At 32.3% G+C, this 27,299-nt stretch overlaps 1 protein-coding gene across 1 annotated transcript in view; it reads left to right on the forward strand.

Moving 5' to 3' along the window:
• Positions 1-2,614: 2,614 nt before the first annotated feature.
• BMPR1B (bone morphogenetic protein receptor type 1B) overlaps positions 2,615-27,299 on the forward strand; it is a 281,872-nt gene continuing 257,187 nt past the window's right edge. The window contains exon 1 of the mRNA XM_031942996.1: positions 2,615-2,745. The gene's annotated coding sequence lies outside the window, so the exon portion shown is untranslated. The remainder of the gene's footprint in view (positions 2,746-27,299) is intronic.

Below are 27,299 nucleotides of genomic sequence, written 5' to 3' on the forward strand. Positions count from 1 at the left end.
AACAAGAACTACTCAGCTCTTACTGTTATTTCCATTTCTCTTTTGCAACTAGATTGTATTTTCCAGCTTCTGTGTGTAGAGATGTAAACCAGAGGTTTATGTTGAAACTCTTCAACATTTAATTAATAGTTCTTGACAATATGGTGGTTGGTGATGTCATTAGAGTGTCATGAAATGCTATAAAACAACAGTATGCATGTTGTGTTGAGTTTCCATTGGATTTGAACATTTGGAACGTTTCCTAGAGCAATTTAAGACTGAATTTGTATTTGATATTTGAGATTTGTAAAACTCTGGAACTTTGTAATTTAAAGCTTGGTCCTAAAAACAGGCAATATCAAATGTCTAGCCAAGTCAAATGAAAACCATGGCATTTCTGATCGACATTTTACTTATTTCATTCATGTAAATAATATAGCAGTTGATACTTTGCCAGTGTGCTTTATTAATATGTAGAAAAATCCTCTAAGAAAATAGGAGATAGAGATTTAATTGCTTTTCTTTTATTTTTATATTACCCTTTACTTTGCCTATTTCTTTTAAATTCATTATTTATATATTTTATTTTATTCCACTTTTATATCTCTAATTCCTGACTCAACCTGGTGTGACAGTGAGGCTTTTTTGGGATCTTACCTAGAAAATGGAATATTTGTATTTGAAAGGAAGCTAATAATTTAGAAACTGTGGGGTGAACATGGAGTGTTGGAAATTGCACATAATAAGTGTTTAATAAATATTAATTGAATTTTATGATGAATAAATGCATAGCTGCCATGTTTGCTGCATTTGTAGATGGCACAAAATTGAGAGGAATATATAACACATTACATAATGATTAGGATGCAAAAAGATCTTAATGGCCTGGAACATTACGTTTATAAATGTCATGCCTTTAAAAAAATCAACTTGGCAATGAAGGAACCATTTAGTAAGTATCGGTTAAGTTTTAGGTTTTGTGGTAGGCGGTGATATAAATACAAAAGTAAAATAGTTTCCACATTCAAGAAGCTAACATTCTACTAGCAGAATACAACATGTTAATAGATAAGTACTTATAGCATATGTATCAAATAAATGTACTATGATTTTTTGGAAGGTGTGGGAAGAGCCTAAAGATTGCAAGATTCAGGAAATGTTTTTCGAAGGACTGAACCTTGAAGAAAGCTGAAGTTCTGAGAGATGGCAGGGAGAAGGAGAACATTGCAGGCAGGGAAGAGGACAGCCTTTGCAAAGTCATGGAATTAGTAGATAGATGGAAATTGTGGCCTTCCACAAAGCTGGTGTGAAGGGCCTTGAGTCCATTTATGAAAATTAGGGATTGGTAGCCCATAGAAGATAGATCTTAGATACAAATGATAGTTACCTTGAAATTTTTGAAGAATTGTCAAACAGAAGAGAAATCATATTAAGTTTTTTTTTTTATCTTGGTATCTAGGTGGCACAGTGGAGAGAATCCTGGATGCCTGGATTCAGGAAAACTGAGTTCAAATCTGTCCTCAGACAATAGCTAAAAACTCTATGACCTTTCTTATTGTGGGTATATAGCACTTGACCTTTTGCTGATTCAGTTCTTTCATATTAAAAGGAGATAATGAGAGTACCTCACCCCTAGAACTGTCATGAGAATAAAATGATTTAGTACTTGAAAAGAACTTTGCAAACCTTAAGTTCTGTGAAAATGCTAGTTATTATTATTGTGGTGGTCATAATTGTTGGTGGTGTTAGTGGTTGTGGTTGTTATTTCCAGAAAAGAGAACCAGAAGCAAATGTAGAAATTTTTCAAAGAGGCACATCTAGGACTGATGACAGGAAAAGCTTTCAAATAATTAGATTTTTCCCAAAGGGCAATGGGTACCTCAGAAAGTGGTGTGTTTTGCATTACTAGAAATTTTCAACAAAGGCTATATAATCTCTTCTTTCTATACTGCAGTGAAATTTCTTTTTTTGGGGGGGTATTAGGTATGGATAGATGTTCAATGAATTCTTTTCCTAATTCTTTAATTTCTGTAGTTTCTCTGATTCTCTTCATTCCTACCACCACCACCATCATCACTTCATATCTTGATTCTTATAATAATGTCTTCACTAGTTTTCCTGCCTCTAGTCCTTCCATCTTCAATCTTACATCATATCATATTATAAAATATTGTATTATTCTTATATTACAATTAATTTTTAAATTGTGGTAATATAATTTTTAAACACAGTTTTCACCATCCATTCTTTTTCTTATATTTTTAAACAATGTGTGTAATGCTTTTTTTCCCCACCATCTTTGAGCTATTGAAGCACTATTTATCCTTAAAGATTTCCTTCTAGTCAATCCCTATCTTGAATTTTTATGGTACATCATTATGCAATACCATGCAGTCTAATGCTTCATGTTTTCAAATCATTTTATTTAAATTAGTTTTCTCTTATTGTAGTTGAAAAAAGATGAAATGATTACGGAAACAAAGCCACCAGAAAAAAAAAAAAACAATTCAAATACCGAGGAGCCATAATAAGGATCACTCAGGATCTAGCAGCTTCCACACTAAAGGATTGAAGGGCCTAGAATCTGATATTCTGAAAAGCAAAGGAACTTGGGAAGCAGTTAAGAATAAACTGCCCTGCATTTTCTTCCAGGGAAGAAGATGGACATTCAATGAAATAAGTGAATTCCATATATTTTTGATGAAAAACCAGAGCTAAACCAAAAGATTGGCGTCCAAGTATAAGACGCAAGAGAAGCACAAAAAGGTAAAAAGAACTCTTGAGAACTGTATTTCTATTATGGCTACACATAAAGAGCACATGTATAATTTGGTTTGCTTTTATAATATAAAAAATGAATCTAGAGGTCAACAGGAAATTGTACCAGAAAAAGGGAAAAATGGAGGTAAAAAGACAAAGAGGTGAAGGAAATCTATTATATTTGAAGGAAAATATAATAATAATGGGAACAGAAAGGAGTACACTTTCTTCTGAAGGTACTTCATGGAACCTATACAAAAATTGACCATATATTAGCACATAAAGACCTCAAATTCAAATGCAGAAAGGCAGAAAGTAAATGGTTCCTTGAGCTCATGATGCAATAAAATTTACATTCAATAAAAAGCCAGGGGAAAATACACTAAAAAGTAATTGGAAACTAAATAATCTCATCCTAAAGAATGAATGAGTAAAACAGCAAATAATAGACAATTAATAATTTCACCCAACAGAATGATAATGAGACAACATACCAAAATGTGTGGGACACAGCCAAGGTGGTAATAAGGGGAAATTTTATTTCTCTAGAGACCTACTTGCATAAAATCGAGAAAGAGAAAATCAATGAATTAGGCTTGCAACTAAAAAAGCTAGTAAAAGAGCAAATTAAAAAACCCCAATCAAAAACTAAACTTGAAATTCTAAAAATAAAAGGAGAGTTTAACAAAATTGAAAGTAAAAAACTATTGAATTAATAAATAAAACTAAGAGTTGGTGTAATGTTCTCTTCTCTAAAATATAAAGTTCTCTGGAAGCAAGTTTCTTGGGGAGCTTCTGGGAGCATCCTTAGTTTCAGTTCAGTGTAATAATCACCTCAAATTCACCCAGGTGTTAAAATCCAGATCCTTTATTGTTTCCTTCAAAATAACCCGGTTATCTTTGTTAGAGGTCGATCTCTCTCCTTGGTTCCAATAGCTCTTGCTGCTAGTTCATTGTCTCTTCCAGCTTCAGCCTCTCTTCTTCCAAATCTCTCCAGTCAGCACAAAGGTGGAAGTTGGAATGAATCTAATTCTACCTCCCAGAGAGTGGGCTTGTGGGCTTCTTACTTGTGAATCTCCCAAAATCTCTAGTGGGCTTGTTCTTTAGTGGGCTTCTCCTTATATATGCTCTCTTAAAGGTGTGAACTATAATGTGTGAACTCTCTTAAAGGTGTTCACTCTGAAGGTGTGAACTAAGTACAGAAGCATTGTCTCTGTCAATTCCAGTGACTTAGTACCTTGTTTAGAAGTTCTGGCCCATAACAAGTTGGTTTTATGAGAAAACTAACAAAATAGATAATTTGATTAGAAAAAGAAAAGAGGAAAATCAAATTGTTAGCTTAAAATTGAAAAGGGAGAACTTTCCACTAATGAAGAAGAAATTAGAGCAATAATAAATTAGCAATAATTTGCACAACTTAATAACATTAACTTTGATCACTTAAATGAAATGGATGAATACCTTCAAAAATATAAGTTGCTATGATTAACAGAGGAAGAAGTAAATTGGTTAAATAGTCCTATTTTAGAAAATGGAATAGAATAAGCTATAACCAACTCCCTAAGAAAAAATTCCCAGGACCAGATGGATTTACATGTGAATTCTACCAAACATTTAAAGAACAATTAACTGCAATACTATATAAACTATTTGAAAAAATAAGGAATGAATGATTCCTTCCAAATTCCTTTTATGACACAGACATGTTACTGATGCCTAAATCAGGTAGTCTGAAAACAGAAAAAGAAAATTCTGGACAAACTTCCTATTTGAATATTGATGCCAAAATCTTAAATAAAATATTAGTAAAAATATTTACAAAAATCATCCCCGGGATAATACACTACGACCAAGTGGGATTTATACCAGGAATGCAGGTCTGGTTCAATATTAGGAAAATTATTAATGTAATTGAATATATCCATAACCAAATTAACAAAAACCATATGGTTATCTCAATAGATGCAGAAATAGCATTTTATGAAATCCAAAAACCATTCCTATTAAAAATACTAGAGAGTATAGAAATAAATGACCTTTTCCTTAAAATAGTAAGTAGCATCTATTTAAAACCATCAGTAACCATCACATGTAATGGTGATAAACTGAAAACCATTCTCAATAAAATCAGAAGGCAACAAGGTTGTCCATTATTACCATTACTATTCAATATTGTGTTATAAATACTATCTTCAGCAATAAGAGATGAAAAGGAGATTAAAGGAATTAGAATAAGTTATGAGGAAATCAAATTATCACTCTTTGCTGATGATATGATGGTGTACTTGGAGAACCCCAGAGATTCTAGTAAAAAGCTATTACAAATAATCCACAAGTTTAGCAAGGTTGCAGGACACAAAGTAAATCCGCATAAATAATCAGCATTTGTATACTTCACTAACAAATCTAACAGCAAGAGAGAAATTCTATTTAAAATAACTGTTCATAGTGTAAGATATTTGGGAATCTATCTGCCAAGGGAAAATCAGGAACTATTTGAGCAAAATTACAAAACACTTTCCACATTAATAAAGCCAGATCTAAACAATTGGAAAAATATCAAGTGCTTTTGGCTAGGTCGAGCCAATATAATAAAGATCAAAATGGGTTCATGATCTAGGAATAAAGAATGAAATTATAAATAAATTAGGAGAGCATAGGATAGTTTACCTCTCAGACCTGTGGAGGAGGAAGGAATTTGTGACCAAAGAAGAGCTAGAGATCATTATTGATCACAAAATAGAAAATTTTGATTATGTCTAGTTAAAAAGTTTTTGTACAAACAAAACTAATGCAGACAAGATTAGAAAGGAAGCTATAAAGTGGGAAAACACCTTTATAGTTAAAGGCCTCATTTCCAAGATATATAGAGAACTGACTCTAATTTATAAGAAATTAAGCCATTCTCCAATTGATAAATGGTCAAAGGATATGAATAGATAATTTTCAGATGATGATATTGAAACTGTTTCTACCTATATGAAAAGGTGGTCCAAATTATTATTGATCAGAGAAATGCAAATTAAGACAACTCTGAGATATACTACACACCTCTCAGTTTGGCTAAGATGATAAGAAAACATAATGATGAATGTTGGAAGGGATGTGGGAAAACTGGGCCAATGATGCATTGTTGGTGGAGTTGTGAATGGATCCAACCATTCTGGAAAGCTATTTGGAACTATGCTCAAAAAGTTATCAAACTGTGCATACCCTTTCATCCAGCAGTGTAACTACTGGGCTTATATCCCAAAGAGATATTAAAGAAGGGAAAGGGGCCTATACATGCAAAAATGTTTGTGCCAGCCCTTTTTGTAGTGGCTAGAAACTGGAAATTGAATGGATGCCCATCAATTGGAGAATGGCTGGGTAAATTGTGGTATATGAATATTATGGAATATTATTGTTCTGTAAGAAATGACCAGCAGGATGAATACAGAGAGGCCTGGAGAGACTCACATGAACTGATGATAAGTGAAATTAGCAGAACCAGGAGATCATTATACACTTCAACAATAATAGTATATGAGGATCAATTCTGATGGAAGTGGATCTCTTCAACAATGAGAGGATCCAAACCAATCCGATTGATCAGTAATGAACAGAACTAGCTACACCCAGCGAAAGAACACTGGGAAATGAGTGTTGACCACAACATAGCATTTACACTTTTTCTGTTATTGTTTACTTGCATTTTTGTTTTTCTTCACAGATTATTTTTACCTTCTTTCTAAATCTGATTTTTCTTGTGTAGCAATATATCTGTATAAAGATGTATACATATATTATATTTAACATATATTTTAACATATTTAACATATATTGGAGTATCTGCCATCTAGAGGACAGGGTTGGGGGGAAACAGGGGAAAAGTTGGAACAAAAGTTTTTGCAAGGGTCATTGTTGAAAAATTACCTATGCATATATTTTGTCAATAAAAAGCTATATTGAAAAAAAATTAGGCAATGTAATTTCTAATTGGAATAAGTATTAGGTTCTTTCTATTATGGTTGGGGGAAAGTAAATAGGTACATTTTCCTGAAAGTAGAAAAAGATGTTAACCCCCTCCCCATATCTGTATGTATATTCAAATAAAGGCACAAAAAATAGTAATTTATCAACCATTGTGAATTTTGTTTTCAGTTAAGATATATAGGTGCTTGAAATGTATAATTTTAAGAAAACTCCTTATACCAGTCTTTGGATCTGACTGATTGGATTTGTATCAGTTAACATACTGTAACTTCTTAGCTAAAAGTCTTTAAGCAGTAGGTGGAGGTCATTCCATTTCCCAGCCAGGAAAGGCAAGCTTCAAACTTTCTCAAAATTACCATCATTGAATAAAATTTTCTCACAAGAAAGAAGTAGAACTAGATCCATAATAGAATAAAAAGTGAACTGAGCTAGATCTAGAATTTAATCACAAGATGGAATAAGTGTGGTTTGCTCAATTCCTACACTTTCTTTCCTCTACACAGTTCCAGATCCACTGTGGTTCTTGCATGATAGTCATTATTACATTCTCTATGTCTGAAGTGGCAGACCTGCATTTGGCCCATTTTACTCCCAATTGTAGCTCAAACAAAATTAAGATGTGGTTGGAAAATATTTACAAAATTCAGTAAAATTGATAATATGACATTTTGAAATAGTTAATATGTGACCAACAGGAATCCTTGCGTAAGGTTTAGTGATCCTATTTTCTAGTTATTTGACCCTGCTGCTTTAGAATATATAATACTAGGCACACAATAGGTAATGACTGCATTCTTACTAGCTAATTTAACTGAAGTTTTAGAAACTGGAAAAAATAGACATAGTTAATTCAAAAAATGTTGAATGTTTTAATAATCCAATTATATTACTTTATTATTTATTATTTTTTTTCACCCTGGACAGAAGCCAACAGAATTGAACCAGGTATGTCTATACTTTAATTCATCTTATTAGTTGTGTTATTATTAGAAAACTGAGGTTCTCATTGAATATATGAGCTAGGCAGTGAGCTTCTGCTTTCTTTTGCCAGTGGATCTTGTAGAATAATTTAATTGTTACATGGGAAAACTCATTCTTAATCTCATGCTCCTTATCCTTTCTAGGTGATAAAAATTAAAAGATGAGATGCTAAGATCTATTTTGATTGCTAGTGACTCAAGGTGTCATATGGAATTGTATGATTTAAATCATATTTTTCTTTCTTTCTTTTTCCATTTCTATCAGTTTAGATTTGTATTGAGGGGGAAAAAATGCTAGCATAAATTGAAAATGATGATCTGTACAAAGAAAAAGGAAAACCTAAACATAACTGAAAAAATGAAACTATCCATATCCAATAATAGGGTTTATTGATTTATTGGAAAGGATAGTAGATTGGGAGTCAAAGGACTTGGTTTAAAAATCAGCTCTGCCCTTTCTCAATTGAAAGCCAGTCAGTCATTCTATGTCTCTCCCTTTCCTGGGCTTCAGGAGAGGTCTGACTGGATGGTCCTTTCCGACTCTGAATTGCTATTCTTTTCCAGTTTAGCCCATATAAAGAGGTATTGTTACTTTATAAATTAAGGCTTTTGAACTAGAAAGGATTATCTCCCTAAGTATGTTTAATGGGGTTGGTTTGTTGGCAGTGAGGGAGAGGAGACCAATATCTGTGATTTCATCAATCTAGGAAATTTTAAGATGAAAGAAGACTTTCTTCCAGTGCAAGGTGAAATTTTCTCTGCACCTTTTAGTTTTAAGTGGCTCATGTACTGAGAGATTAAGTGACTTAACCCAGAGTATTTCTTGACGCTGGAGTTTAAAGCCAGGTCTTCCTGACTTTGAGGCCCCCTCATTGTCTATGATGTCACCTTGCCCTAATTTACCTAATGTAAAAACATTAATTTTATAGAAGAAAAAGTCATATTTGAATCAACATGTGTGAAATGCAGAAATATTTATGGATTATCTCTTGCAATTTTTTTTGATACACTCCTAAAATCCTTGAGTCTAGAAAGATTGCAGAGAATGTTCTCTAGAGCATTCCCTTGATTTGATTGTTACACAGTCCCAGCTTTTGCTTTTTTTTATTATCAAAGGTATTTCCCCATCTGTGTCTTATATATACCCTTTGAATGATTTTTGGTATATTAATAGGACTTTTATCTTCTGAATAGTCATTGTAATTGGTATTCTCTAGTCCTTGACCATAATGTGGGATAAAGACTGGAAGACTGCTTCATGGGGGTAAACAGAAGTCTAAGTGGATGTTATTGGTTTGAAGAAGTAGGAAGTGGGTGAGTTGTGATTGTTTTGTGCGCAGCACAGCTGTTGAAAATGGATTTTACTCTAACCTTGTGTGTTTTGGCTGATATATTAATGTTGTGGCTAGAAAGAATTTCACAAGGCCAGGATAATTTTATTTTCACAGCTGTGGGAAGATAAAAAGAAAGCTGTTAGTTAGACCAGTCTCAGTAATTTATGAGTAATATTGCCTCCTAGAAAAACCAAACTGATATCTTTGTCAATTCTCGAGCGTAACAAATAAAACAGAAGGTTTCTTGTAGAGCTAAGATTTGTTATTTTTTGATCTATGATATTTAAAGATTCAAACATATAGAAATATTTTGAAGTTTATATCTCACTTAGGCCAAAAAACCCTAAAACTTAGCATATCAGATATGTGTAACTACTCATTGTACTACAGATGATAATATATTCATATATCTGTAGCTCTTTGAAATACTTTGATTTTTCAGAACAGTTCTTAACGCTGGGAGCAAATAATTTCTATATGAAATGAGCAGTGAAATTTCCAATACTGTTGGGAAATTCTTGTTTTGGATAACTTATAGGTGGAAATACCCTTTTTTCATAGAGAAATTGCTATGTGCTAATTATATTACAAAATGGTAACTTATATTCTCTCACTTAACTCTTTTAAAAATATTCCTTAAGATGTTTTGTTTTGTTTGAGGACAGAAAAAATAAATTTTAGAGTAATTTATATAAGGAGGGATGGAAGAAGCATAATTTTATTGTAAGCAAAAATTTTCTAAATTTTATCATGGGAGAAAAACATGAAAGTGTTTCCCATATTTAGTTATTACTTTTTCATAATTTTCACTTTGGTTCACCATAGTAGTGATTACCTTTCTTTATGAATGAAAAATCTTTTTTTTCCTTAGCAATTGGGGTTTAGTGACTTGCCTAGGGTCACACAGCCAGGAAGTATTAAGTAACTAAGGCCAGATTTGAACTTAGATTCTCCTGATTTCAGGGTTAGTGCTCTATCCACTACACCAACTAGCTGCTCCTAAAAATCTTTTTAGTAGTGTTGTGTAACAGATACTGCTTTGAATGTCTCCATATAACTAAGATGAAATTGGAATGGCTTCTGTCTTGAGAACCTTACTTTAAGATCACATTCTTTCCATTAATATAATTTTAAGTAAAAGCATATGTGCAGACAATTTAGCTAACAATGACAAACCTTGATTAGATGTTTTAGACCTACGCAACTAGGTGGCACTCTTTAAAGCATAATTCTCTTGTAAATATATATACACACATATATGTGTGTAAATATGTATATATATTTATATATATATAAATATGTATGTATATTTATAAATATGTAAATATGTATGTATATATATTGCATCTTTTGAGAAAAATAAAATATCCAGAAGCCAACTTAGCTAGAAACTTGTTATTCAAATTTTTTTCTTTTTCACTAATGTTTATTGACTCGAATAACATTTCAGGAAAAGGGGGGGAAATTTTAAGGTAAGTTGAGGTTTAGGCATTTAGTTAATAAAACAAAAGAAACGAGAATTTGTAGATAGCATGCAGAATTACATTTAATTATGTTGCCCACATATAAAATCCTGAAAACTGAGGACTGTTTTCATTTACCACTCTGAGGCACTGCAAGATCTGAAATCACTAAATTAGTTTGTATCTTAATGTTTTTTTGTCTTAGTTTCTTCATCTATGTAATGGGAGTGTTGGACTTGATAACCTTAGTCTGGAGTTCCCAATCTTTTTGTATGTGTTTATGTGTGATTTGGATTCTTCCTCAGAGTGATGTTTTTAAATATTTGAAAAAAAAGTTTAAATTTCAAATAGAAATTAGAGAAAATAAAGACGGACTTTTTTTCTCCATGCAAGTCCATGGATTTCCTGAAATTTGTTGATATACAGAGGAACCTACATTAATAACTCCTGTTCTAATTCCTTTTGAGAGATGTGACATTTTATGATTCCACACTTGATTCTATGATAATAAAAGTATGATTTGGCTAGTGGAGATTTTTCCATTTGGAGACTTTTCTTTGCCTCATTTCTTACCTAGTCCTAATTACTGAAAGATCCTTGCCTCAATCAGACTGAGACTTGGAAGGACCTTAACTTAAAAAGGTCAATTCCCACTTGCCCTTATTTATATCTTGCCACTGAACCCAGATGAATTTGAAGGATAGAGTAAGGCTGGAGACCTTGTACAACCCGGCCTCACATAAATCCAACTCACTTGTACCTCAAATCACTACTTTTCTGATGTCATGGTCCTCTGAAAATAAAGGACCAACAAGGAATAATCCTTCTTAATATATATATATATATCTTGATACATAAATAATCTTTCTTGATACAACACAACTCAGTTTTATCTTAAAATGGACTTCATGTAATAATAATATTTGAGTCAAAAGATAGTTCAGAACTTCTACCACATGCTTTTTTTAGTCCTAGTAATGGAACAGATATTAGAACACAGAGCTCTTTAATTTCATTGCTTTCCCCACTTGATTATGTTGCTTGTTGACCTGTTCCCTTAATACCCAAGTCTGTCCCCAAGAATTTCAAGGTTAACCTGAAAAGGTTAGATTGACATTTATAACTCTAAATTATTTAAAATTCCTCCATTCTTCAAATCTGAATTTCCAAATATCAATTCAAATATTCTAAATCATGAAGAGTAAATGTTTTTAATTATAGAATTTGTGGAAGCCAGTAGGCATCATTTAGTGTAAAATATGTTAACAACCAGGAAAACTGAACACTGATTTACCTCTTCTGCTGACCTATTAACCAGATACTTTAACCCTTTGTCACCTTTGTAACCGCTACATAAAAAAGGACAGTGAAAGCACTAGCTGGAGTCAGGAAGACCTAAAATGATATCCAGCCTCAGATACTTATTAGCTGCATGATCTATGGCAATCCAGTTCGCTTCAGTTTCTTCTTCTGTAAAAATGATCTAGAAAAGGAAATGGCAAACCACTCCAATATCTTTGCCAAATGGGATCTTGAGAAGTCAGACATGACTGAAAATGGCCAAACAACAACAAAAGTATAAAGAAGAATGGTAACAACTATTCTTACAGTGAAATGATAATTCATATTGTAGGATTGTTTTGAGTTTCTTAGAAGACAACAATCACCCTCTGTATAAAATTTCCATTATTCACTGAGAAATTTTTATTCTTAGATTAAACAAACTTCTCAATTCCCTGATCCTCCTACTAATCTGAAAATAGTATTCCATAGCTCTTTTTCTTTCTGTCTCTTCCCCCTTAAAAGCCTTCTGTGACTCACTGTGAGAGTGAGTGATTTTGTTACTTTATTGGGTAGTTCCAGTAGTAAATACAGTTTATTAAAATAAAACTATGAAAAGGCTTTAATTACCTGTCCTCAGTGATTTCTTTTAAGACCTGAACTTTTTGCCTTTTTATAGTTTAATGTAATGTTCTGTGCGCGCTCTCTCTCTCTCTCTCTCTCTCTCTCTCTGTGTGTGTGTGTACACCAATGTTGTCTAAAGAGATTGAACGACTTGCCTGTCTGACACATTTAATAGATCCCAGTCCTTTTCCATGACATCATTATCATAATAGACTTCTTTGAGAATATGAACAGCAGCTGTGTGCTTTTTTGTGTGTGCTATATTGTGAACCACAGGCAGCTTTTCAGTTCTGTAGAAATGAGAGAACTCCTTGATGTTAACAAATGAAGCAAACTCTGAGCTAAGAGGTTATTAATGAACTTAGTCATGGCATAGTGCATACATTTGAAACATTTCACTGTGTAACTGAAGACGACACATAGCCTTGAATTGGTTGTCTCATTGAATGGGAGATATTTTTCTTTCCTACTCTCTGCAGACTGGTTTAACATGATAAAAACAGACTGTCAACCAAGATGGCTACTTTTCAAATGGACTTCATTTTAAAAAATATTTTTAACCTTTTTATTTTCAAAACTTATCGGATAATTTGATAACATTGACTTGTTTTTCAGATTTTCTCCTCCTTCCCCTCTCCCCCTCCCCTAGAGGGCAAGCAATTCAATATATATTAAACATATTAAGATCTATGTTAAATCCAATATCTATAAACATATTTTTACAATTCTCTTGCTACATAAGAGAAATCAGATTAAAAACAAAAAGAAAGTAAAGGAATAGGAAAACAAAATGCAACTGAGCAACAAAAAGTGAGAATGTTATGTTGTTGTTGTTGTTTTTTTTATTTAATAGCCTTTTATTTACAGGATATATGCATGGGTAACTTTACAGCATTAACAATTGCCAAACCTCTTGTTCCAATTTTTTTTTTTATTTAATAGCCTTTTATTTACAGGATATATGCATGGGTAACTTTACAGCATTAACAATTGCCAAACCTCTTGTTCCAATTTTTCACTTCTTACCCCCCCCCCCCCCCTAGATGGCAGGATGACCAGTAGATGTTAAATATATTAAAATATAAATTAGATACACAATAAGTATACATGACCAAAACGTTATTTTGCTGTACAAAAAGAATCAGACTCTGAAATATTGTACAATTAGCTTGTGAAGGAAATCAAAAATGCAGGTGTGCATAAATATTAGGGATTGGGAATTCAATGTAATGGTTTTTAGTCATCTCCCAGAGTTCTTTTTCTGGGCATAGCTGGTTCAGTTCATTACTGCTCCATTGGAAATGATTTGGTTGATCTCGTTGCTGAGGATGGCCTGGTCCATCAGAACTGGTCATCATATAGTATTGTTGTTGAAGTATATAATGATCTCCTGGTCCTGCTCATTTCACTCAGCATCAGTTCGTGTAAGTCTCTCCAGGCCTTTCTGAAATCATCCTATTGGTCATTTCTTACAGAACAGTAATATTCCATAATATTCATATACCACAATTTATTCAGCCATTCTCCAACTGATGGACATCCATTCAGTTTCCAGTTTCTAGCCACTACAAAAAAGGCTGCCACAAACATTCGTGCACATACAGGTCCCTTTCCCTTCTTTATAATCTCTTTGGGATATAATCCCAGTAGTAACACTGCTGGATCAAAGGGTATGTACAGTTTGATAACTTTTTGAGCATAGTTCCAAACTACTCTCCAAAATGGTTGGATTCGTTCACAATTCCACCAACAATTCATCAATGTCCCAGTTTTCCCGCATCCCCTCCAACAATCATCATTATTTTTTCCTGTCATCTTAGCCAATCTGACAGGTGTGTAGTGGTATCTTAGAGTTGTCTTAATTTGCATTTCTCTGATTAATAATGACTTGGAGCATCTTTTCATATGACTAGAAATAGTTTCGAGAATGTTATGTTGTGATCCACATTCAGTTCCTATAGTCCTCTCTCTTGGTGTAGATGGTTCTATTCATCACAAGATCATTGGAACTGCCATCAGTCATCTCATTGTTGGAAAGAGTCATGTTCATCAGAATTGATTGTCGTATAATATTGATGTAGTTTTGTACAATGCTCTCCTGTTTCTGCTCATTTTACTTAGCATCAATTCATGTAAGACTCTCCAGGTCTTTCTAAAATCACCCTCCTGATCATTTCTTATAGAACAATAATATTCCATAACATTAATAGATGTAACTTATTCATCCATTCTCCAACTGATGGGTAGCCACTGTTTCCAGTTTCTTGCCACTATGAAAAGGGCTGCCACAAATATTTTTGCACATGTGGGTCCCTTTCCTTCCTTTAAAATGTCTTTGGGATATAGGCCCAGTAGAAATATTGCTGGGTCAAAGGCTATGCACAGTTTGATAACTTTTTGAACATAGTTCTAAATTGCTCTCCAGAATGGTTAGATCCATTCACAACTCCGCCAACAATGTATTTGTGTCCCAGTTCTTCCACATCCCCTCCAACATTGATCATTATCTTTTCCTGTCATCTTAGCCAATCTGAGAAGTGTATAGTGGTATCTCAGAGTTGTTTTAATTTGCATTTCTCTAATCAATAATGATATGGAACACCTTTTCATATGACTAGAAATAGTTTCAATTTCATCATCTGAAAATTGTCTGTTCGTATATTTTGACCATTTACAAATGGTCTTCATTTAAGGATAACATTTGAATTAAAGTAATATTATTCCAAATTTCTGATGAATATTTTTTCATCTCTTGTTGTTATTTTCTTTATTTCTCTAAAGACTTTTAAAACTTAAGCTAGATTAAGGGTTTTATTACAGTTAGAATTGATATTAGGCCTTTAGAACATAAATTCCCTCTCTCTTCCCTTCGATTTCCCCTAGCATTTAGCAAATTACTTACCACTGATTAAATTCCTTGTAATTATTAGCTAATTGAGAACAAAACATCTATTTCTCTTAAAAACATTAATAGAACTAGCATATGACAAATAGTATGCATCTAAAATCAAGAATCAGCATTGATTACTTAGAATGGTAATAACCTAGAGACCTCTACAATAAGATCAAGAAAGGTCATTATTATTATCATTATTATTTGTTGTCCTATTAGAAATACTAGTTGTAAGACAAGAAAAAGAAATTGTGAAAGGAAATATTCATAGATAAAAAAGAAACAAAATATAGCTTTTCACAGATAATGTAACATGGTTTACTTATAAAACCTTGGAAAGTCCATTAAAATGCATCAAGCAATTATTTCAGTAAAGATATATATATATATATATATATATATATATATATATATATATGTGTGTGTGTGTGTGTGTGTGTGTGTGTGTGTTGTATCTACACATATCTATATTTAAGGATATCCATCTTCAGCAGGATATATTTCTCTAGATTATCAATAAAATTCTGCAAGAAAAGAGAGATAAATTTCATTCATAACAATTGTAGAATATGTAAAATATTTCGGCGTCTGCCGTTGAGACAAGGAATTGTATGAATATAAATATAAAACACTCTTTACAGAAATAAAGAGAAATCTAAATAATTGTGAAAATATTAATTCATCCTGGAGGTAGCCCAGCTGAATATAATATAAATGATATTACTTAAAGCAATTGGTCCATTCAGTACCATGTCAATTAAATTGTCAATGGATTACTTTATTAAGCTCAAACAACAACAACAAAAAATTCATCTGCGGAAACAACAAATCTCAAGGGAAATGATGGGAAAAAAAGAGGAAAGAAGGAACTTAGTAGTTCCAATTCTTAAAGTATATTACAAAGCACTAATCACAACAATTATTTGATTTGGCTAAATAATAGGAATATTGATCCAAGGAACAGATTAGTTACCCAAGAAACATAAGTAAATGAATTTTTTAACCTATGTTTGATAAATCCTAAAACCTCAACCACTAGGATAAGAGCTCATGATTTAATCCCCAAAACAACAACAACAACAGGGAAAACTGGAAGGCAGTCTGGCAGGTATTATTAGTATAGAACAAATGTCTTACAGTATAATCCAAGATGATCTCCAAATAGAACATAACATAGAAATTACTAATAGATTAGAGGAGAAAGGAAGAATTTAATTTTCACATAAGGTGATAGTTTGTTACCAAATAAGAGATATAGAGGATCCTAGAAGATAAAATAGACAATTTTGATCACATTAGATTAAAATCTTTTGACATAAACAAAATCAATGTAACTAAAATTATCAGGGAAATAAGTAAATTTTACATAGTTTATTACAAAATTTTTTCCCCTTAGCAATTGGTTCAAATTTATAAGAATTAGAGTCATTCCTTAATTGATAAATCATCAAAGGATATGAATAGGAAGTTTCCAAAAAAAGAAATCATACTAACTATAGCCACAATAAAAAAATATGCTGTTAAATCACCAGTAATTAAAGAAATACAAATACACACTGAGATTCTATACCTATCAGTAAGACAAATTTGACACAAAGTTACCAGAGTAAGTCTTATTACATAATAGACTATGTTCCAGGCACACTATGCTAAATGAGCACTGGTAACATAAAGTCAAGAAAAAAGAAGTCCCAATTTTAAATAGCTTACATTCCAGTGCAGGAAAACATAGTTTTTGACTAATTCATAAGTTGATGGACATCCACTCTGTTCTTCTAGTTCTTTGCTACCACAAAAGACTGTTGCTATAAATTTTTTGCTGTTTTTACAGGTTTTCTTTTTGTCAGTGACCTTCTTGGATTAAATCCATAATTGTGTGGAATCTTTAGGTCAAAAGTGTGGACCTTTCAAGCACTTTATTTGCTTAAATAGTTTTCAAGTTGGTTTTACTGGTTTAGATATAGGTTTGCCTATCTTTCTATAACTCCTCTAAAATTGGCCATTCCTAATTGGACATCAGTGACAATTTCATGGACGTGAGGTAAAATGTCAAATTGATTTTAGTTTGTTTTTCTCTTATTATTCATGACTTATGTCATTCTTTCATGTGATTTTCTTTTTTTTTTTTTTTTGAGAATTAATTGTTGCTATCTTTTTTGACTCCTTAGTTTTATATATTTATGTTGGTTTTCTCTGTATATCGAATATGAAATCCTTGTTAGAGAAATATGATGCCATGTTTTTCACCCCACTTAACTGATTTCCTTATCATACATACATTAATTTTGTTTTACAAAAACTTTTCAGTTTCCTATAATCTAAATTGTCTATTTTTGTGTGTGATTACTTCTATCCCTTCTTTGGTTAAAGGTCTATTTGCTATGGTTATGGAAGGCATGTGATCTTATCTTCTGATTTTTTCATAGCATAATTTTTAGTATTCAGGTCATATTTCTTTAATTTATTGTTGAATAAGGTATACCTTGGTAATGTAAGCACAAGTTCTATAAAGCAAGATTCCAGTTTTTCCAGTTTTTATATAATAGGAAATCCTTTTCTAAGTAATTATATTTTGGGGTTCATCATACTCTGAGCGATTGAATTTCTATTTTTTTTTCTCTCCATGTGGTCATTTTTTATGAAGTCCTACTGTCTAATTGTAAATAGTATTTCCTTTTGTAGATATCCATCTGTCATGTCTTTAAAGGTTTTTCTTTTCTTTTATATATATGTATATATTTTAATATATGTGTATATACATATATTCATGTATATATAAATATATGTGTACTTAATTATATCCTTCTTTCTGTGAAAAAAAAACAGGGAAAAAAGAATAAAGCAAAAATGCACAGCAGAGAACTAAAGAAAACCTACAAGGAAGGGAAAATGTATAGTTTTGATAGGATAGTATTTATGGTTTTTTTTTAATTATATCTTTTTATATACAAAACATATGCATGGATAATTTTTCAACACTGATCCTCTCCTTCCCTCTACCCTCTCCCTTAGATGGCAGGTAGTCCCATACATGTTAAATATGTTAAAGTACATGTTAAATTCCATATGTGTATACATATTTATACAGTTATCTTGTTGCACAGGAAAGATTGGATTTAGAAAAAAAGTAAAAACAACCTGAGAAGAACAAACAAAAATCCAAGCAAACAATAACAGAAAGAGTGGAAATGTTATTTTGTGGTCCATACTCATTTCTCAGCATTCATTCTCGGGGTGGTTCTGTTCATTACAGATCAGTTGGAACTGATTTGGATCCTCTCATTGTTGAAGAGATCCACATTCATCAGAATTGATCATCATGTTGTATTGTTGTTGAAGTGTATAATGATCTTCTGTTTCTGCTCATTTCACTTTGCTTCAGTTCATGTATGTCTCTCCAGGTCTCTCTGTATTCATCCTGCTGGTCATTTCTTACAGAAAAATAATATTCCATAATATTCATATACCACAGTTTATTCAGCCATTCTCCAATTATTGGGCATCCATTCAATTTCCAGTTTCTAGCCACTATGGAAAGGACTGCCACAAATATTTTTGCATATAAGATTCCTTTCTCTTCTTTAATATTTCTTCAGGATGTAAGCCCACTAGTAACACTGCTGGATCAAAAGGTATGCAGTTTGATAACTTTTTGAGTATAGTTCCAAATTGTTCTCCAGAATGATTGGATCTGTTCACAACTCTACCAACAATGCATCAGTGACCCAGTTTTCCACATCCTCTTCAACACTCGTCATTATCTTTTCCTTTCATCTTAGCCAATCTGACAGGTGTGTAGTGGTATCTCAAAGTTGTCTTAATTTGCATTTCTCTGATCAATAGTGATTAGGAACATCCTTTCATATGAGTAGAAATAATTTCAGTTTCATCATCTGAAAATTATCTGTTCATATCCTTTGATTATATATAAATTCTCTTTATATTTTGGAGATGAGGCCTTTATCTGTAGCTGTATTTGATTAACTGTAAAAAATATTTTCCCAATTTATTGCTTCCTTTCTAATCCTGTCCACATTAGTTTTATTTGTACAAAAGCTTTTTAACTTAATATAAGCGAAATTTTCTATTTTATCAATAATGACCTCTAGTTCTTCTTTGGTCACAAATTTCTTCCTCCTCCACAGGTGTGAGAGATAAATGATCCTATCTTCTAATTTATTTATAATCTCATTCTTTATGCCTAGATCATGAACCCATTTTGATCTTATCTTGGTGTGTGGTGTTAAGTATGGGTCAATACCTAGTTTCTGCCATACTAATTTCCAATTTTTCCAGCAATTTTTGTCAGATAATCAATTCTAATCCCAAAAGCTGGGGTTTTTGGGTTGTCAAACACTAGATTGCTATAGTTATTGATTATTTTGTCCTGAGAACCTGACATTGATCATTCCATTGATCAGCTAGTCTATTTCTTAGCCAATACCAAATGATTTGGTGACCACTGCTTTATAATATAATTTTAGATCAGGTACAGCTAGGCCACTTTCATTTGATTTTTTTTTTCATTAGTTCCCTTGAAATTCTTAACCTTTTCGTCTTCTAGATGAATTTTGTTGTTATTTTTTCTAGGTCATTAATATAGTTTCTTGGGAGTCTGTTTGGTATAGCACTAAATAAATAGATTAGTTTAGGTAATACTGTAATCTTTATTATATTCGCTTGACCTATCCAAGAGCACTTAATATTTTTCCAGTTATTTAAATGTGACTTTATTTGTGTGGAAAATGTTTCATAGTTTTGCTCATATAGTTCCTTACTTTCCCTTAGTAGATAGATTCCCGAATATTTTCTGCTATTGGCAGTTGTTTTGAATGGAATTTCTCTTTGTATCTCTTGCTGTTGGATTTTTTTGGTGTTGTATAAAAGTGCTGAGGATTTATGTGGATTTATTTTGTATCCTGTAACTTTCCTAAAGTTATGAATGATTTCTAAGCCTTTTAGTAGAATCTCTGGGCTTCTCTAAGTCTATCATCTTATCATCTGCAAAGAGTGATAGTTTGGTTTCCTCATAACCTACTCTAATTCATTTAATTTCTTTCTCAACTCTTATTGATGAGATGAATACAATATTGAATAATGATGGTGATAGTGGGCAACCTTGTTTCACTCCTGATCTTACTGGGAAAGGTTCCAGTTTTCCCCTATTACATATGCTGCTTATCTTTATATATTTAAATATATGCTCCTGACTATTTTAAGGAAAAGTCCATTTATTCCTATCCTCTCAAGTGTGTCTATTAGGAATAGATGTTGGATTTTATCAAATGCTTTTTCTGTATCTATTGAGATGATCATATGGTTTTTGTTAATTTGGTTATTGATATAGTCAATTATGCTAATAGTTTTCCTAATATTGAGCCAGCCCTGCATTCTTGATATAAATCCTAGTTGGTCATAGTGTATTATCCTGGGGATGACTTATAATCTTTTTACTAATATATATTTTTAAGATTTTAGCATCAATATTCATTAGGGAGATTGGTCTATAATTTTCTTTCTCTGTTTTCAACCTACCTGGTTTAGGTATCAGTACCATGTCTGTGTCATAAAAGGAATTTGGTAGGACTCCTTCAGTCTCTATTTTTTCAAATAGTTTATATAGCATTGGAGTTAATTGTTCTTTAAATGTTTGGTAGAATTCACATGTAAATCCATCTGGTCCTGGGGATTTTTTCTTAGGGAGTTGGTTAATAACTTGTCCTATTTCTTTTTCTAAAATGGGACTGTTTAGATTATTTACTTCTTCCTCTGTTAATCTGGGCAAGCTATATTTTTGAAGGTATTCTTCCATTTCATTTAAGTTATCGAATTTATTGGCATAAAGTTGGACAAAGTAACTCCTAATTATTTCTCTAATTTCCTCTTCATTAGTTGGCGAGTTATCCCTTTTCATTTTTAAGACTAACAATTTGATTTTCTTCTTTCCTTTTTTAAACCAGATTTACTAAGGGTTTGTCTATTTTGTTGGCTTTTTCATAGAACCAACTCTTAGTTTTATTAATTAATTCAATAGTTTTTTTGTTTTCAATTTTATTGATCTCTCCTTTTATTTTTAGAATTTCAAGTTTCGTGTTTGACTGAGGGTTTTTAATTTGTTCCTTTTCCAGCATTTTTAGTTGCAAGCTCCAATTCATTAACCTTCTCTTTCTCTATTTTTTGCAAATAGACCTCTAGAGACATGAAATTTCCCCTTATTACTGCTTTGTCTGCATCCCATATATTTTGCTATGATGTCTCAATATTGTCATTTTCTTGAGTGAAGTTATTAATTATGTCTAAGATTTGCTGTTCCACCCAATCATTCTTTAGTATGAGATTATTTAGTTTCCAATTATTTTTTGGTTTATTTTCCCCTGGCTTTGTATTGAATGTAATTTTCATTGCATCATGGTCTGAAAAGTATGTATTTACTATTTCTGCCTTACTGCATTTGAGTTTGAGGTTTTTATGTCCTAATATATGGACAATTTTTTGTATAGGTTCCATGAACTGCTGAGAAGAAAGTGTACTCCTTTTTGTCTCCATTTAGTTTTCTCCAAAGATCTATCATATCTAACTTTTCTAGTATTCTATTTACCTCTTTGACTTCTTTCTTATTTATTTTGTTGTTTATCTAATTCTGAGAGTGCAAGGTTGAGATCTCTCACTATATACTTTTGCCATCTATTTCTTCTTGCAGCTCTCTTAATTTCTCTTTTAAGAATTTAAATGCTACACCACTTGGTGCATATATGTTTAATATTGATATTGCTTCATTACCTATGCTATCATTTAGCAAGATATAGTGCCCTTCCTTATCTCTTTTAATTAGATCAATTTTTGCTTTTGCTTGATCTGAATCAAAAGAGTCTTTTGGTACGGTAGGGTCAAAAACGGAACAAAATGAGATGCTTATAAATCATTCAATAATTAACAAAAGTTGATTTATGTAGCTATAACAGGAGAACGATTCAACAAGGCTAATCTCCAGTAGATTCAATTGAATGAAGTACCCTTGCCTGTGTTAACTATTGTGCTCTATTAGCAAAACCTCTAAACATGTGGTGGGAAGGAGGCTGTGGAAACTACCTCCCAAGGTCTCCTGACTGTTTTGTACTCAGAAATCAAGAAAGAGTTAGCAACAGTTTGAGTCCTTAGTCCATGGAGTGAACCACATCTTGAAGAATATTTCAATACCACTTAGGAAAAAAAAAATTTAGCCTAACTTCATAGAAGGAGTTTTGGTCAAGAAATTCCTACCACACCAGTTCTACATTTAGGTAGGCTGGTTCCTGAAAAAGAGACAAGATAGTGTCTATTGTTGGATCATAATCAAAGCCTTTGTACACGATATAGTCTGATAGAGTTTGCATTTCTCAAGCATAAAGTGGATTCATCTTTTTGCCATTGTAAGGACTTTGTGGAGATACATGATGATGTCTTCAAATATCTAAAAGATTTGTCCCCACAAGGAAGAGTGAGGATCATTGGCTCACAATTAACAGGGAAGCAAATTTCATTTTAATATAAAAGAAGGATTTCCTAATAATTATTGTGATGCCAGAGAAACTGAGGCAAGATACAAATTAGAACGTTTTAATATTTTATTTACTGGAAAGCTTAATTAATTGACTGGATCATACTTGTGTCTCAAAGTATGAAGTATCTAATGTGAAATTCCAGAGATTATTTATAGAACTTTAGTGATAAGGGGGATCAAAGGTAGAAGGGGAGTGGAGTAGAGTAAGCACTGGACATTCTGATAACTTGAGAAGGCCTGGAGCCAGGATGTCTAAAATAGAAGATCTTTCCCTTTTCTGAGATGTACATTTTATAATGTAAACATTTACAGTTTATAACCTTAGAGTAACCAGTCCTAAGTTATATCAGTCCTAATTGTCAGGAGGGGGGTTGCAACTAGGGGGACTGAGGCAGAACAATTCAGGGAAACTGAGGTAGAATAATCAAAGGAAGCTGTGGTATAACATTATAACTTTATGTTAATTCTGTGATACCACTACATACCTATCAGATTGGTTAAGATGACAGGAAAAGATAATGACAACCATTGAAGTGCATGTGGGAAAACTGGGACACTGAAGCATTGTTGGTGGAGTTGTGAACGTATCCAACCATTCTGGAGAGCGATTTGGAACTATACTCAAAAAGTTATCTAAATGTGCATATCCTTGATCCAGCAGTGCAACTACTGGTCTTATATCCCAAAGAGATCTTAAATAAGGGAAATGGACTTGTATGTGTAAAAATGTTTATGGAAGCCCTTTTTGTAGTGGCTAGAAACTGGAAATTGAAGGGATGCCTATCCATTGGGGAATGGCTGAATAAACTGTGGTATATGAATGTTTTGGAATATAATTGTTTTTTAAGAAATTACCAGCAGGATGAATTCAGAGAGGCTTAGAGAGACATACATGAACTGATGCTAAGTGAAGTGAGCAGAACCAGGAGATCATTATACACTTCAACAACAACACTACATGATGATCAATTCTGATGAACGTGGCTCTCTTCAACAATGAGAGGATCCAAATCAGTTTCAATTGATCTGTAATGAACAGAACCAGCTACACCCTGAGAAAGAACGTTGTGAAATGAGTATGGACCACAACATAATATTTTCACTCTTTCTGTTGATGTTTGCTTGAATTATTTTTTCTTCTCAGGTTTTTTTTTTACCTTTTTTCTAAATCTGATCTTTCCTGTGCAACAAGGTAACTGTATAAATATGTATACATACATTGTATTTAACAAATACTTAAACATATTTAACACGTATGGGACTACTTGTCATCTAGGGGAGAGGGTAGGGGGAAGGAGGGGGAAAGGTGGAAGAGAAGGTTTTGCAAGGGTCATTGTTGAAAAATTACCTATGCATATGTTTTGTATATAAAGAGATATGATAAAAAATAAAATTAAAAAAAACTGTCAGTGAAATTTCCCTGTTTTATAAAGTCTTGAGCTCTCTCCTTCATTGGATTTAATCCTTTATCACATCATGAACTACAATTTTCCAATAAGATTTCTTGCTACTTATTACAGCTGTCAGAAATTGGGTTAGACTAGGTAGCATGCGAAGTCTATTCTTATTGTAACTACAGAAAATATTAAATGTTATTTAAGTCTAGACTTTTTTTGGTACATAGTTTTAGAGTTCTCCTTTGCTTGCCAGTGAAAATTTAAATCAGTTTAACCACCGTTGTTTATTATGTTGTCTTACAGATGAACTACATGTAATTAATATAATTCAGGATTATTAATTAATAAAATGTCAAAATCATCTATATATATTTGGAAAACAAAAAAGTCCCATATAGTTTCTCTTCACTTTCAGTTGAGATATTTCTTATCTATTTTCACAGGTTAAGTTGAAAGGAAAGCAATAGCATTCCTTAAAAAAAAAAAAAAAAAAACTACAACTGATGTCAGCATTTTCAAGGAAAAAATCCATTTGGTTTTTCTATCAAGTGAAATACCAATGTGAATGAAGTTTTCTTAATGTAACTTTTGCAGTTTTTGTGCTCCTTCTCCAAGTCAAGCTGTGCTTATAATAAATTGTATTTCTTTTCCAGAAGTTTTCATAATGGGGTACAAATAAGTGTCATCTTGATGCATTGATGCCAACAATGTACCATTACATTCTTTTCCTTTATTTAAATAATTTCTTTTCAAACCACCTGCTTAGGATTCCCTTCATGGAACATATTTTTTAGTATGGCAGGAAGAATTTAGGCAGTAGAAAGGAAGTGTCTGACATAGTCATTCAGTTGTGATTTTTTTTTTTTTTTTTTTTTTGCAATAGATAGCCAGCAATTAACAGGGGATTTTTAAAAAAAGAATGTCATTTTTTTTTGTGCATTAGCAAAGAAATTGTAAAATATCGTGGTGTAAAAAAAATGTCATTATTTTCTAATGTTGCCTCTGCCTTCAGAATACTCAAGTAATAGTTCTTTCATAGACTTCTGCTTGAGGAGAATGCAAGCTCCCAGTGTCCAGGGACTTTTCATTTTTGCAATTGTATGGCCTTTGCTTGTTACAGTTTCTTATAACTAACGTTAGTGTAATAAATTCTTGGTTATTGAATGATGGATTACTGAAGAATTAACTTACACTCACTGCCTCTGTTTCCTCACTGTCCACTGACTTCTTAATCCCTTTGTTGAGGTTGGGAAGGGACCCAAAAACATTGGAGTCACAGACCAGTATCTAAGTGTCTCAAAAGAATTTGAAGGCTGGAACCCAACTCCAAATCAAGGGACAAATTAACATTTGTAATGACAATAGAAATGGTGTAAATTCCAAGAGAATTTAACAAGAAATAGATTTTCTTGTTATAGATATGCTAATTTTATGTTCTAGGGGTAGAACTAAGGAGTGGTCTCTAGAATTTGGTTATCACTGACCAACAAAGGATAATATTTGTTGACAGACAATTGTTAGAAAAATAGGTTGGAGACGGGGGACTTCAGGGTCACAGTTTCCAAAGCCAGAGGACTTTAGAATCACTGACAGATTGTTAGAATGGAAGTTCCCTAAGGACCTTAAGATTATTGCTGTTCCCCTAAAAGCTATATTACATCACTTTCTCAGTAAGAACTTTCATTATGCTAGTAAAAATTCCTTTTAATGTGGTGAGGTGATCACCAACTAGAATGATGTTTCCTTACTTTCTATTCTCCATGGCAGTTTCAAAACAATAAAAATTTGGAATGAATTCTTTCCTCAGTGCTTTCTGCCCCTTAGATTTTGTGATATTAATAAAAAGAGCAATGGCCATGTAGTCTAATTCATACCTAAAAGAATTATTTCTATAATGCAATACAGAGGTGGTCATGCAGATTTGATTTTTTAAAATGATTTTTCTGAACTTAAACCATTTCCATAACATAATAGAATAGAAAAAAAAGATTATTCAAGAAATTATTATGTACAACTTTGTATTCCTTTCAAATATATGATAAAATTATCATGTAAAACCCTCAATCCCATTAGGCACAAGTATTTATAATACGTGCATTGTCTATATCTATGTGTATGTGTGTGTGTGTGTATATATATATATATATATATATATATATATATATATTCTATTCATGCTTCTTTTTATCAGTTCTTTCTCTGAAAGCAGATAGTCTTTATCTTTTGAGGTTAATTTGGCTATTTATAACAATCAAAAGAACATATTCACTCAAAGTTCTTCTCAAAACAATATTGTTGTTAGTGTATTCAAGATTCTCTTGAGTCTGCTCATTTCATTCTTTATTGTTTCAGGTGAGTCTCTTCATGTTTTTTTGAAATCAGTGAGTTTATCATTTCTTATAATACAATTGTATTTCATCACAATCATATACCACAATCTGTTCAGCTATTCTGCAAATTGATCAAGAGCATTCCTTCAATTTCTAGTTCTTTGCCGCCACAAAGAGAATGGCTAAAAACATTTTGAAAATATACAGTTTCTTTTCCTTTTTCCCTAATCATCTTGGGAAATAGACCAAGTAAATAGTGATGAAACAAGGGTGCTGACTGTCAACAATATTATTAAATATTATATTGGAAATTCTAGTAATAAGAGAAGAATAAGAAATAGAAGATAGAATAGATGGGGTAATACAACTATTTCTTATTGTAGACAATATGAAGATATACTTAGAAAATCTAAAAGACTCAACTAAATAGTTGAAACAGTAATTTTAGCAAAGTAAAAGGCTTTGAAATATTTTTGCAAGTGAGCTCAGACGTATCATCTTTTGAGGCAGGCTACCCTTTAGTGGGAGTTCTCTTTGTTAGAATGTGTGAATTCTAATTTTCTTCTTTTTTACTTTAACCCATTGTGTATAAATTTACCACTTGGGGCTGAACCATATAAATGTTTTTTTTTTTAAATTATAGCTTTTTATTGACAGAACATATGCATGGGTAATTTTTAAACATTGTCCCTTGCAATCACTTTTGTTCCAACTTTTCCCTTCCCTCTCTCCACCAGCCCCCC

This window comes from Sarcophilus harrisii, chromosome 6, assembly GCF_902635505.1.
Source record: "Sarcophilus harrisii chromosome 6, mSarHar1.11, whole genome shotgun sequence".
In the NCBI taxonomy this organism is placed as follows: domain Eukaryota; kingdom Metazoa; phylum Chordata; class Mammalia; order Dasyuromorphia; family Dasyuridae; genus Sarcophilus; species Sarcophilus harrisii.